Source organism: Mustela nigripes, chromosome 9, assembly GCF_022355385.1.
Source record: "Mustela nigripes isolate SB6536 chromosome 9, MUSNIG.SB6536, whole genome shotgun sequence".
NCBI lineage: Eukaryota > Metazoa > Chordata > Mammalia > Carnivora > Mustelidae > Mustela > Mustela nigripes.
The window spans coordinates 28,494,376-28,506,427 of record NC_081565.1 but is presented as its reverse complement, the minus strand read 5'-3'; the positions used below and the strand labels follow the sequence as shown (position 1 = coordinate 28,506,427).

At 36.5% G+C, this 12,052-nt stretch overlaps 1 pseudogene; it reads left to right on the top strand.

Annotated features, from left to right (window-relative positions):
• Positions 1-7,875: 7,875 nt before the first annotated feature.
• Positions 7,876-9,276, top strand: LOC132024112 (elongation factor 1-alpha 1-like; annotated as a pseudogene).
• Positions 9,277-12,052: the final 2,776 nt, after the last annotated feature.

Genomic DNA, 12,052 nt, shown 5'->3' with positions numbered 1-12,052 from the left:
ATTTTATTTATTCATTTTTGTTTATGTACCTTATAAATCTTATTTAGGGGGCTAATTTTGCCTAGGTTTTCTCTTTTTTTTCCCTTTTTTTCTCTCTTTTATTCTTTTTTTGCTCTTTTTGGTGGTGACTTCAATGGCTCTGAAACTTTCCAGGGTGCACATTGCCTAGACATGGTTGATATATTCAGCTATACATCCCCTCAACCACCTCTCACCAACTAGACTAGGAGGAGGAACATCCAACAGAGGAAAAATTCAGAAACTGTTCCCTCTCTATCAGAACTATTGGATATGGACATAAACAGTATGTCGGAAAGGGAATTCAGGGTAACAATTATCCAGACAATGGCTAGGTTGGGGAAAAAAAAAACAAAAACCGATTCGTGACAACATAGACTCTCTAAGGGCAGAAGTGAAAGCCTTCCAGGAAGTAGTTAAAAACGATATCAATGAGATCCAATCAATCTAAATACTCTAAAAGCTAGGGTAACTGAGGCAGAAGACAGAATTAGTGATCTAGAGGACAAACTGATAGAGAAAAAAGGTCAGGAGGAGGCTTGGAAAAAACAGTTTAGAAGCCATGAAAACAGAATTAGGGAAATAAATGGCTTCATGAAAGGTTCCAACTTCAGAATTATTGGGATCCCTGAGTGGGGTAGAGAAAGAAAGAACACTAGAAGATATAGTAGAACATATTCTGTCTGAAAATTTTCCCACTCTGGGTAAGGGAACCAGCACTTGTGTCCTAGTTGTAGAGAGAACCTCCCCCCACACAAGATCAAAGAATCTAGAAAAACCTCAAGGCACTTGATTGTGAGACTGACAAATCATAATTTTAGACAAGAGCTTTTGAGAGCAGGTAGAGAGAAGAGATCCCTTATGTACAGAGAAAGGTCCATCAGAATAACGTCAGACCTGTCCACAGAAACCTGGCAAGCCAGAAAGGGCTGGCAAGACATATTCAGGGCACTAAATGAGAAGAACATGCAACCAGCAATACTTTATCCAGCAAGGCTGACATTCAAAATGGATGGAGAGATAAGGAGCTTCTAAGACTGGCAAGGTTTAAAACAGTATGTGACCACCAAGCCAGTACTACAAGAAATATTAAGGGGGGAGGTTCTAGGAAAGAAGAAAGAACCCAAGAGTGACATAGAACAGAAATTTACAGAGACAATTATAGAAAGAAGGGCTTCTCAGACAACATGATGTCAATAAAAACTTATCTTTCAATAATCGCTCTCAATGTGAATGGCCTGATTGATCCCATTCTGCACAGGGTTGTGGACTTGATAAAACAACAGGACTCATCCATACACTGTCTACAAGAGACACATTTGGAACCTTAAGCTATATCCAGACTGGAACTGAAGGGATGGAGCAACTTCTTCATGCCAGTGGGCCTCTAAAGAAAGCTGGAGTAGCGATTTTCATATGAGATAAATTATATTTTAAGCTAAAGACTCTAGTCAGAGATACAGAAGGACTCTACAACATTCTTAAAGTGTCTATCCACCAAGAAGATCTAACAATTATAAATATTTATGCCCCTAATATGGGATCAGCCAACTACATAAGCTAACTGTTAATCAAAATAAAGAGTCATACTGATATGAACACATTAATTGTAGGGGATCTTAAAATGCCACTCTCAGCAACAGACAGATCATCTAAGCAAAGAATCAAGAAAGAAACAAGAGCTTTGAATGACACATTGGACTGATAGATCTCATAGATATATTCAGAACATTACAGCCTAAAACAACAGAATACTCATTCTTCTCGAGCACACATGGAACTTTCTCCAGAATAGACCACACACTGGGTCACAAATCAGGGCTCAGCCAATACCAAAAGATTGAGATTATTTCCTGCATATTCTCAGACCACAATGATTTGAAACTGGAACTCAACCACAAGAAAAAGTTTGAAAGGAATACAAACACTTGGAACCTAAAGACCATCCTGCTCAAGAATGTTTGAATGAACCAGGAAATCAAACAAGAACTTAAAACAATTCATGGAAACCAATGAGAATGAAGACACTTCAGTCCAAAACCTATGGGATACAGCAAAGGCAGTCCTAAGGGGGTAATACATAACCATCCAAACCTCCCTCCCTGGTGTACTGAAAAATCCAGAATACATCTTTACACCTTAAAGAACTGGAGAATCAACAGCAAATTAAGCCAGCCCCACATACAAGGGAAATAATCAAGATTAGAGCAGAGATCAGTGAGATAGAAACTAGAGATACAGTAGAAACATCAATGAAACTAGAAGCTCGTTCCCTGAAAGAATTACTAAGATTAATAACCCATGGCCAAACTAATCCAAAAGAAAAGATAGAGAACTCAAATTAATAAAATTATGAATGAAAGAGAAGAGATCACAACTAACATCAAGGAAATAGAAATAATCATCCGAAACTATTATCAACAGCTATATACCAATAAGTTAAGCAACTTAGAAGAAATGGATGCATTCCTGGAAGCCTATAAGGTTCAAGACTGAAACAGGAAGAAATTGACAACATGAATAAACCAATAGCTAGTAATGAGGTTGAAGTACTGATCAAAAACCTCCCAAAAACAAGAGCCCAGAACCTAACAGATTCCCTGAGGAATTCTATGAAATACTCAAAGAAGAAGTAATACCTACTCTTCTGAAGCTGTTTAAAAAAAAGAGAGAGAGAGAGAGAGACAAAAGGAAAACATCTTTTTTTTATAATTTTTTAAAATATTTTATTTATTCATTGGACAGACAGAGATCACAAGTAGGCAGAGAAGCAGGCAGAGAGAGGAGGAAGCAGGCTCCCTGCTTAGCAGAGAGCCCAATGCGGGGCTCGATCCCAGGACCCTGGGATCATGACCTGAGCCGAAGGCAGAGGCTTAACCCACTGAGCCACCCAGGTGCCCCTTATAGAATCTTTTTATGAAGCCAGCATTACCCTGATCCCCAAACCAGGCAAAGACCCCACCAAAAAGGAGAACTTCTGACCAATATCCCTGAAGAATATGGATGCCAAGATTCTCAACCAGACCCTAGCTAATACAATCTAACAGTACTTTACAAAGATTATCCACCATGATCAGGTGGGATTTATCCATGGGATGCAAGGGTGCTTCAACATTCACAAGTCAATCAATGTGACAGAACAAATCAGTAAGAGAAGACAAAAGAACCACATGGTTCTCTCAACTGATGCAGAAAAAAGCATTTGACAAGACACAGCATCTGTTCACAGTATAGGGACAGAGGGAACATTTCACAACTTCATAAATTCAATCTATGAAAAACCCACAGTGAATGTCAATCTCAATGGGGAAAAGCTGACAGCCTTTCCTTTGAGATCAGGAACACGACAAGGATGCCCACTCATGCCTTTGTTGTTCAACAGAGTACTAGAAGTCCTAGAAACAATAATCAGACAATGAAAAGAAATAAAAAGGTATTCGAATTGTCAAAGAAGAAGTCAAACTACCTCTCTTCACAGATGACATGATACTTTATATGGAAATCCAGACTCCACTCCCCAAACTACTAGAACTCATACAGCAATTCAGTAATGTGGCAGGATACAAAATTAATGTACAGAAATCAGTTGCTTTCTTAACTGACTGAGCCACCCAGGCGCCCCCTCAGTTGCTTTCTTATACACTAACAATGAAAATATAGAAAGGGAAATTAGAGAATCGATTCCATTTACTATAACACCAAGAATAATAAAATACCTGGGAATATACCTAACCAAAGAGGTAAAGGATCTGTACTTGAGGAACTACAGAACACTTATGAAAGAAATTGAAGAAGACACAAAAAGATGGAAGACATTCATGCTCATGGATCAAAAGAATAAACATTATTAAAATGTCTATACTGCCCAGAGCAATCTACACTTTCAATGCCATCATGATCAAAACTCCACTAGCATTTTTCAAAGAGCTGGAACAATCAATCCTAAAATTTGTATGGAACCAGAAGAGACCCTGAATTGCTAAGAAAATGTTGAAAAACAAAAACAAAACTGGGGGCATCATGTTGCCTGATATCAAGCTTTACTACAAAGCTGTGATCACCAAGGCAGCATGGTACTGGCACAAAAACAGATACATATATCAGGGGAACAGAGTAGAGAGCCCAGATATGGACCCTCAGCTCTATGTTCAAATAATTTTTGACAAAACAGGAAAATATACACAGTGGAAAAAATTCTCTTCAATAAATGGTCCTGTGAATTGGGCAGCTATGTGTAGAAGAATGAAACTCGACCATTCTCTTATACTGTACACAAAGATAAACTTGAAATGGATAAAAGACCTCAACATGAGACAGGAATCTATCAGAATCCTAGAGGAGAACATAGGCAGTAACCTCTTCGACATCGGCCACAGCAACTTCTTTCAAGACATGTCTCCAAAGGCAAAGGAAACAAAAACGAAAATGAACTTTTGGGACTTCATCAAAATCAAAAGCTTCCACACAGCAAAGGAAACAGTCAACAAAACAAAGAGGCAACCCATGGAATGGGAGAAGATATTTGCAAATGACACCACAAAGGGTTGATATCCAAGATCTGTAAAGAATACCTCAAACTCAATACACACAGAACAGATAATCATGTCAAAAAAGGTGCAGAAGATATGAAAAGACACTTCTCCAAAGAAGACATACAAATGGCTAACAGTGACATGAAAAAGTGTTCATCATCAACAGCCATCAGGGAAATTCAAATCAAAATCACACTGAGATATCACCTAATACCAGTTAGGATGGCCAAAATTAACAAAACAGGAAATAAGTGTTGAAGAGGATGTGGAGAAAGGGGAACTCTCTTACACTGTTGGTGGGAATGCAAGTTGGTGCAGCTACTTTGGAAAACAGAGTGAAGATTCCTTAAGACATTAAAAATAGAGCTACCTTATGACCCTCAATTGCACTAGTGGGTATTTACACCAAAGATAAAGATGTAGTGAAAAGAAATGTCGTATGTTCCCTAATGCTCATAGAAGCAATGTCCACAACTGACAAACTGTGGAAAAAGCCAAGATGTCGTTCAACAGATGAATGGATAAAGATGTAGCCCATATATGCAATGGAATATTACACAGCCATCAGAAAGGATGAATACCCAACTTTTGTATCAACATGGATGGAAGTGGAGGAGATTACACAGAGTGAAATAAGTCAAGCAGAGTAAGTCAATTACCATATGGTTTTACTTACTTGTGGAACATAAGGAGTAACATGGAGGACATTAGGAAAAGGAAAGGAAAATTGAATTGAGGGAGATCGATGGGGGAGATGAAGCATGAGAGACTGTGGACTCTGAGAAACAACCTGAGGGTTTTGGAAGGGAGGGAGGTGGGGGGATGGCAAACATGGTGGTGGGTATTAAGGAGGGTGTGTATTGCACATAGCATTGGGTGTGGTGCATAAACAATGAATCCTGAAACACTGAAAAAAATAAATAAAATTAAAAAAAATACATATATTGTAGAAAACCAAAGCCAGGTTTCTTGCTAATGGAAGAAGTTATAAATGAACAAAGAGAGAATGATATAATAAATCTTGAAATTTTGCATTCAATTTGGAGTTATTAGGTATTTGGACTTATTAGTTATTTTGAATTTGGTATGATTTCACAGGTTTTAAAAATATGTGTGTATATAAAAGAAATACAATAGGGAGAAACATTTCCTGACTCTATCCAATGAGAGGACCTAGAGCAGTGATACCCAGATAGCAGCTAGTTAAACTAGCGAACTAGTGCACTAGATCTTGTTAGATCTTGTTTCTAAATACCAGCCCCAGTAAAAGAGACCAGGTACCCTTGGATAAGTAGCTGATTCCAAGGAAAAGATAAAGAAAAATACAACATAAACCAGAAAGGTCTTTACATGCCAAGAGATAAAGAACTAATAAAGGAAGAAAACAATGACAATGATGATGCCATGTCAAAGGAGCACAGAAGCAATGTGAAAGAGCTCCAAGTGGCTAAAGCTAACACAGTTTGAGAAACAATGATAGTTTTGCATAGTAACCCTGAGATTAAAACAAATAAGCCTGAGTTCATAGGAATATAAAGAAAAGATATATAATTACAGAAGAATTCTTTTAATAAATGGAACTAAATAAGGAAGATTAGAACCTCACAGTGATAATTGTTGTAGGTCAAAATTAGTACGTAAAATTATAAAGAGAGGTAGAACTTTGTATAACCTCAAATTATTTTCCTTCAGGTATTGCTAATTACCTGAGGGAAAATTATAACTATTCAGTGAAGAAACCAGGAAGACACGACCTTAACCAAGGTTAATATCAGCATAATAAGCCAGAAAGTCATGTAACTGCTGATGTGATCCATTCATATCAGCAGAGTCCATCTCTTCTATTTGTTCCCAAAATTCAGAAATTCAACATAGTCATGAGAAAACATCAGACAGACATCCAACCCAAACTGGATGGCAATCTACAAAATACTTCCCAAAGTGTCAAATGCTCTTCAGAAATGTCAATGTCATGAGAGATGATTAAAGACTGAGAAACTGTCACAAACCAGAGGCAACTAAGAAGACAGGACAACAAAATGCAATGCAAGCTTTTGGATTAGATCATGGAAGACCAAATTTAAAAAAAAAAAAAGAAAAAAGAAAAATAGTGAAGGCAAAATAAATTTTGTATTTGGTTAATAGTATTTTATCAATGTTAATAATATTATCTCAATTATCTTAATTTTGAGAATAGTATCATGACTACATATGATATTAACTCTGAGGCTGGATAAGATGTATCTAAGAGCTTGGTTTTACTTTAGGGAAAAATTGATATGAGGCTAAGAAAAGACCCCAACTTGTCACTGATATTTGGTAAAATTAGGTATTAAATTTTGAAACTGTCTTCAATCTTGATAAGAAATCCGAATAACAAAATTGCTCCTAAAATTTTGTGGAATCTGATACAAACTCTGTGCTGTACTTAGTCATGCAGCTATCAATGAAGATATAAACGTTTCAGTTAGGAAGAAGTTAATACTATTAAAATATAAATGTTTTTTCAAATATTAAAGCAGTCTAAAGCTATTTAATTAGATAAGTTACATATGGTTTTGGAAACCATTAATTTATGAATAGTGCATAAATATTATGTGCTAAAATATAAGTTATGTATCTAATCTTATGTTTTCATTATTTTTCAAAAGATTTTATTTATTTATTTGAGAGAGAGAGGGTAGGGGGAAGAACAGAAGGAGAGGGACTAGTAGACTCCACACTGAGCATCAAGCCCAACATGGGGCTTGATCATAGGACCCTGAAGTCATGACCTGAGCCAAAACCATGAGTCGGGCTTAACTGACTGAGCCACCCAGGTGCCCTGTTATGCTTTTATTTATGATCTGCCTTTTTCTAAAAAGGATTTAAAATAAATATACCCTAATATACCTATTAGTAATAATGACCAGAAAAATTATTTTTCATAATCTTCCCATAGATCTGAGGAAACTTTTTAGATAAAGGAAAGATAAAATTGAATTATTTATAGAAATATTACTTAATAACTGACTAACAAGCTAACTTGGGTCATATACTAATGATTATAAAAAATATTGTAGAAAACCACTTAGTAGATACAAGTAGCCATTTAAAGAATGAATTTATCATTTTAGATCATATGGTTTTGGGTCCAATAATAATGATATATTAGTACTATTTTAAAGCTGAAATGGCCATAGCCAGACCAGTCCTTTTACTCTTTAAGTGAAGAAACAAAAGCTAGTTAGGGGGTTCTCTCTTAAACTACTGAACTTCATTTTTTCACAACTGATTTGCCACAAGAACATAGGTTTGTGAAAACCACCACTAAACCTAAACCAAAATGGGAAAGGAAAAGACTCATATTCACATTGTCATCATTGGACATGTAGATTCTGGCAAGTCTATCAATACTGGTCATCTGATCTACAAATGTTGTGGGACTGACAAAAGAACTACTGAAAAATTTGAGAAGGAGGCTGCTGAGACAGGTCAGAGCTCCTTCAGGTATGCCTGGGTCTTGAATAAACTGAAATCTAAACATGAAAATGAACATGATATCACTGTTGATTTCTTCCTGTGGAAATCTGAAACCATTAAGTATTATGTGACCATTATTGATGTCCCAGGACACAGAGGCTTTATCAAAAATTGAATACAGGCACACCTTGGGCTCAGGCTGAGTGCTTTGTCCTGATTGTTGCTGCTGGTGTTGGTGAATTAAAAGCAGGTATCTCCAGGAATGGTCAGACCCCTAAGCATGCTCTTCTGAGTAACACACTGGGTGTGAAACAATTAACTGTTGGTGTTAACAACATGGATTCCATTGAGTTGTACGACAGCCAGAAGAGATACAAGGACCTCGTTAAGGAAGTTAGTACCTACATTAAGAAAATTGGCTATCTTCCTGACACAGTAGCAATTATGCCAATTTCTTGGTGAGAATGGTGACAATGTACTGGAACCAAATGCTAATATGCCTTGGTTCAAGGAATGGGAAGTCACCCATAAGGATGGCAATGCCAGTGCTACTTGAAGCAATCATGCTGCTTGAAACTCTTGATTGCATTTCTGCCACCAACTCATCCAATTGACAAGCCATTGATTCTGCCTGCTAAGCACATCTACAAAAATTGGTGGCACAGATACTGCCCCTGTGGACTGAGTGAAGACAAGTGTTCCTAAATCTAGCATTTTGATCACCTTTGCTCCAGTGTTACAACTGAAGTAAAGTCTATTGAAATGTACCATGAAGCTTTGAGTGAGGCCCTCCCTGGGGACAATGTGCTCTTCAATTTCAAGAATGTATCGGTCAAAGATGTTCATCATGGTAATATGACTGGTGACAGCATAAATGACCCACCAGTGAAAGCAGCTGGCTTCACAGCTCAAGTGATTACCCTGAACCATTGAAGCCAAATCAGTGCTAGATACACACCTGTACTGTACTGTCACAGCTCACTCTGCCTGCAAGCTTGCTGAGCTCAAGGAGGTGACTGTTATTTTGGAAAAAAGCTGGAATGGCTCCAAATTCTTGAAATCTGGTGATGTTGCCATCACTAATATGATTCCTGGCAAGCCTATGTATGTTGAGAGCATCTCTGACTATCTTGTTCCAGAATGTTTTGCTGTTAGTGACATGAGACAGACAGTTGCTCTGCGTGTCACCAAAGCAGTAGATAAGAATGCAGCTGGAGCTGGCAAGATCATCAGGTCTGCCCAGAAAGCTCAGAAGCCTAAATGAATTTTATCTCCAATACCTGCCACCCCAGTCTTAATCAGTAGTGGAAGAACAGTGTCAGAACTGTTTGTGTCAATTGGCCATTTAATTTTAATAGTAAATGACTGGTTAATGATAAAAACGCATTGTAAAACATTCAGAAGGAAAGGAAAATATTCCGTGGACCATTTGGGCTTTTTTTGTGCATATGTGGCAATTTTAAGTTAGCAGTTCTATAATCAGTACTTTTTTGTGTAGTTTCAAGTTTTTATTTAAATTCCAGTTACTTAACATATATTATAATATTAGTTTCAGAAATAGAATTTACTGATACATTTCCTCTATACAACATGCAGAGCTCATCACAAGTATCCTTCTTAATACCCATCACCCATTTAACCCTTCCGCCCACCCAACACCACCCCCAGCAACCCTCAGTTTGTTCTCTAGAGTTAAGAGTTTGTTTTATGGTTTGCCCCCCTCTCTCTTTTTTTCCCCACTATGTTCATCTGTTTCATTTCTTCAATTTCACATACAGTGAAATCATTTTGGTCAAATTGTTTCCAGAAATACTGATTTTAGTACTTTTTAATGGAAATAACTTGACCAAAAATCTGTCACAGGATTTTGAGACCCATTAAAACAAGTTTAATGAGAAAAAAAGAATATTGAACTTCATATTTGTCTTCAGCTAATGACTAATATTTTATCACTTATGGAAAAAAATCTCATTCTGTGAAAACATTAAAAAATAAGCTAATATATGCCCCAATCATAGTTTTATGAACATATCTGTCATTCTTCCCTTTTGTGATTTCTTTCCCAACTGGCTCCAGGCTATGCCCCCAAATCTATGTGTTCTATTTTATAGTCTGATTGCTCTATTTTCTCTACCCAGAACAATTTCTCTTTCATCTTTTCCTAATGTATGCATTCCCATTCTTTCTTTAAGAATCAGTTCAAATAACACCTATTCAAAAAAAAAAAAAAAACTCCCCAGTAAAAATTTTCTTTTCTGTCCTCTCCATAACACTCTTTTTCTCTTAACTACATTCATTTATTAATCCATCTATCCATTTTTTCCAATGAATATATATTGAATGCTTACTATGTGTTAGTTCTAAGGATAAGATATACATTGGTAAACAAGCAGACATGGTTCCCAGGTTGAAAACACAGTAACAGAAGAACATGTAAATATGAGTGTATGTTTTTTTTCTAAATATATAAATTAACAGATAGATAATGGATAGATATAAATGTTTATAGATATATAACTAGGATATATAATTTTTTACCTAGGGTCTGAATTATTGGATTTCCTATATTAGAATTATTATTATCATTCTATGAACACCATATAAAACAATAAAGCATTTTTTTTTTCTAAAATGACTGTGGCATAGGAGTTAAACACATCTTACGACAGAAGTTATAAAACAGAAATTAGAGATAACTTGTAAGGGTTGTTTACAATTATCACAAAGCAAAATACAAAAAGACAAATGTTTCTAACTGGTTTACCTGGAATGAGTCACTCATGTTTTCTGCGCATTTTAAAAGTTTGCTAATAGATGTACAGAATCACCCTGGTATATGCACATAGTGCCGATTTTTATCTTGAATTTTCATTTGATAATTTTAAATAGTAAATAGTAAAATTAAAGTGAAACTTAGAGGTTTCTTAACATTCTGAAAAACAATGTATTAACCACTAAAAAATATTAGCCACTAAAGGAAAATGTAATTAACTATTATATAAGATTAATTAAATTATGGGGGGTAGAGAGGAAAAAATGAAACAAGATATGACTGGGGAGGGAAATAAATCATAAGAGACTCAATCTCAGGAAACTGAGAATTGCTGAGGGCTGGGGAGGTAGGGTAGGGTGGCTGGGTTATGGACATTGGGGAGGGTATGTGTTATGGTAAGTGCTGTGAATTGTGTAAGACTAATGATTCACAGACCTGTACCTCTGAAGTAAATAAAACATTACATGTTAATTTTAAAAAATGAGACAATTATGGTGCAAAGCTTCCTATGTATGTCCTTTCTTTGAATCCACTACAGTAATACTGAAACCAAAATAATAACAAAGAAAGAAACTGTCTCATCTCATGTCTCTATCTCCAGTGCTTATAATAATGTCATGATAATGTACATAACACTCCAGATGGTGTTTTCTGAACTGACCTGAATTTTACAAGGACTAATGCAACCGAGATAACCTAGCCATCAAGCATTAGAACTGGAATTCTAACTCCATTTCTATTTTTTGAGAGAGAGAGTGGGAGCAAAAGAGAAAGTACAAGCAGGGGTGGGGGTGGGGAGGAGCATAAGAAGATGGAGAAGCAGACTACCTGCTGAGTTGGGAACCTGAAGCAGGGTTCCATCCCAGGACACTGAGATGATGACCTGAGCTGAAGGCAGATTTGTAACTTACTGAGCCACCCAGGTGGCTGACTGAGTTCAAGATATTTCCAATGTGAATTTATTTATTGGTCTAACAAAAAAGAAAGGCAACTAAAGTGACTTTTTTTAGCAAGAAGCTGCCCACACTGTGAGCATACAGTGTGATCAATGTTTTAGTGATTTGATCCCTAACGGTGGAAATATCAGGTGACAATAATATTTCCATTTTCTTGGAGGGTCACAGCCATCTCAAAATTCCAGAGAAAGTAGAAACTTATCAAAATGGCCAATTGCTTGAAACTTTCTTTCCTGACAGAAACCCTTGGTGATTACATAACTCTAAGTCTACAAAAAACATAAAGGACAAAATAGCTTTTCTCTTCTTTT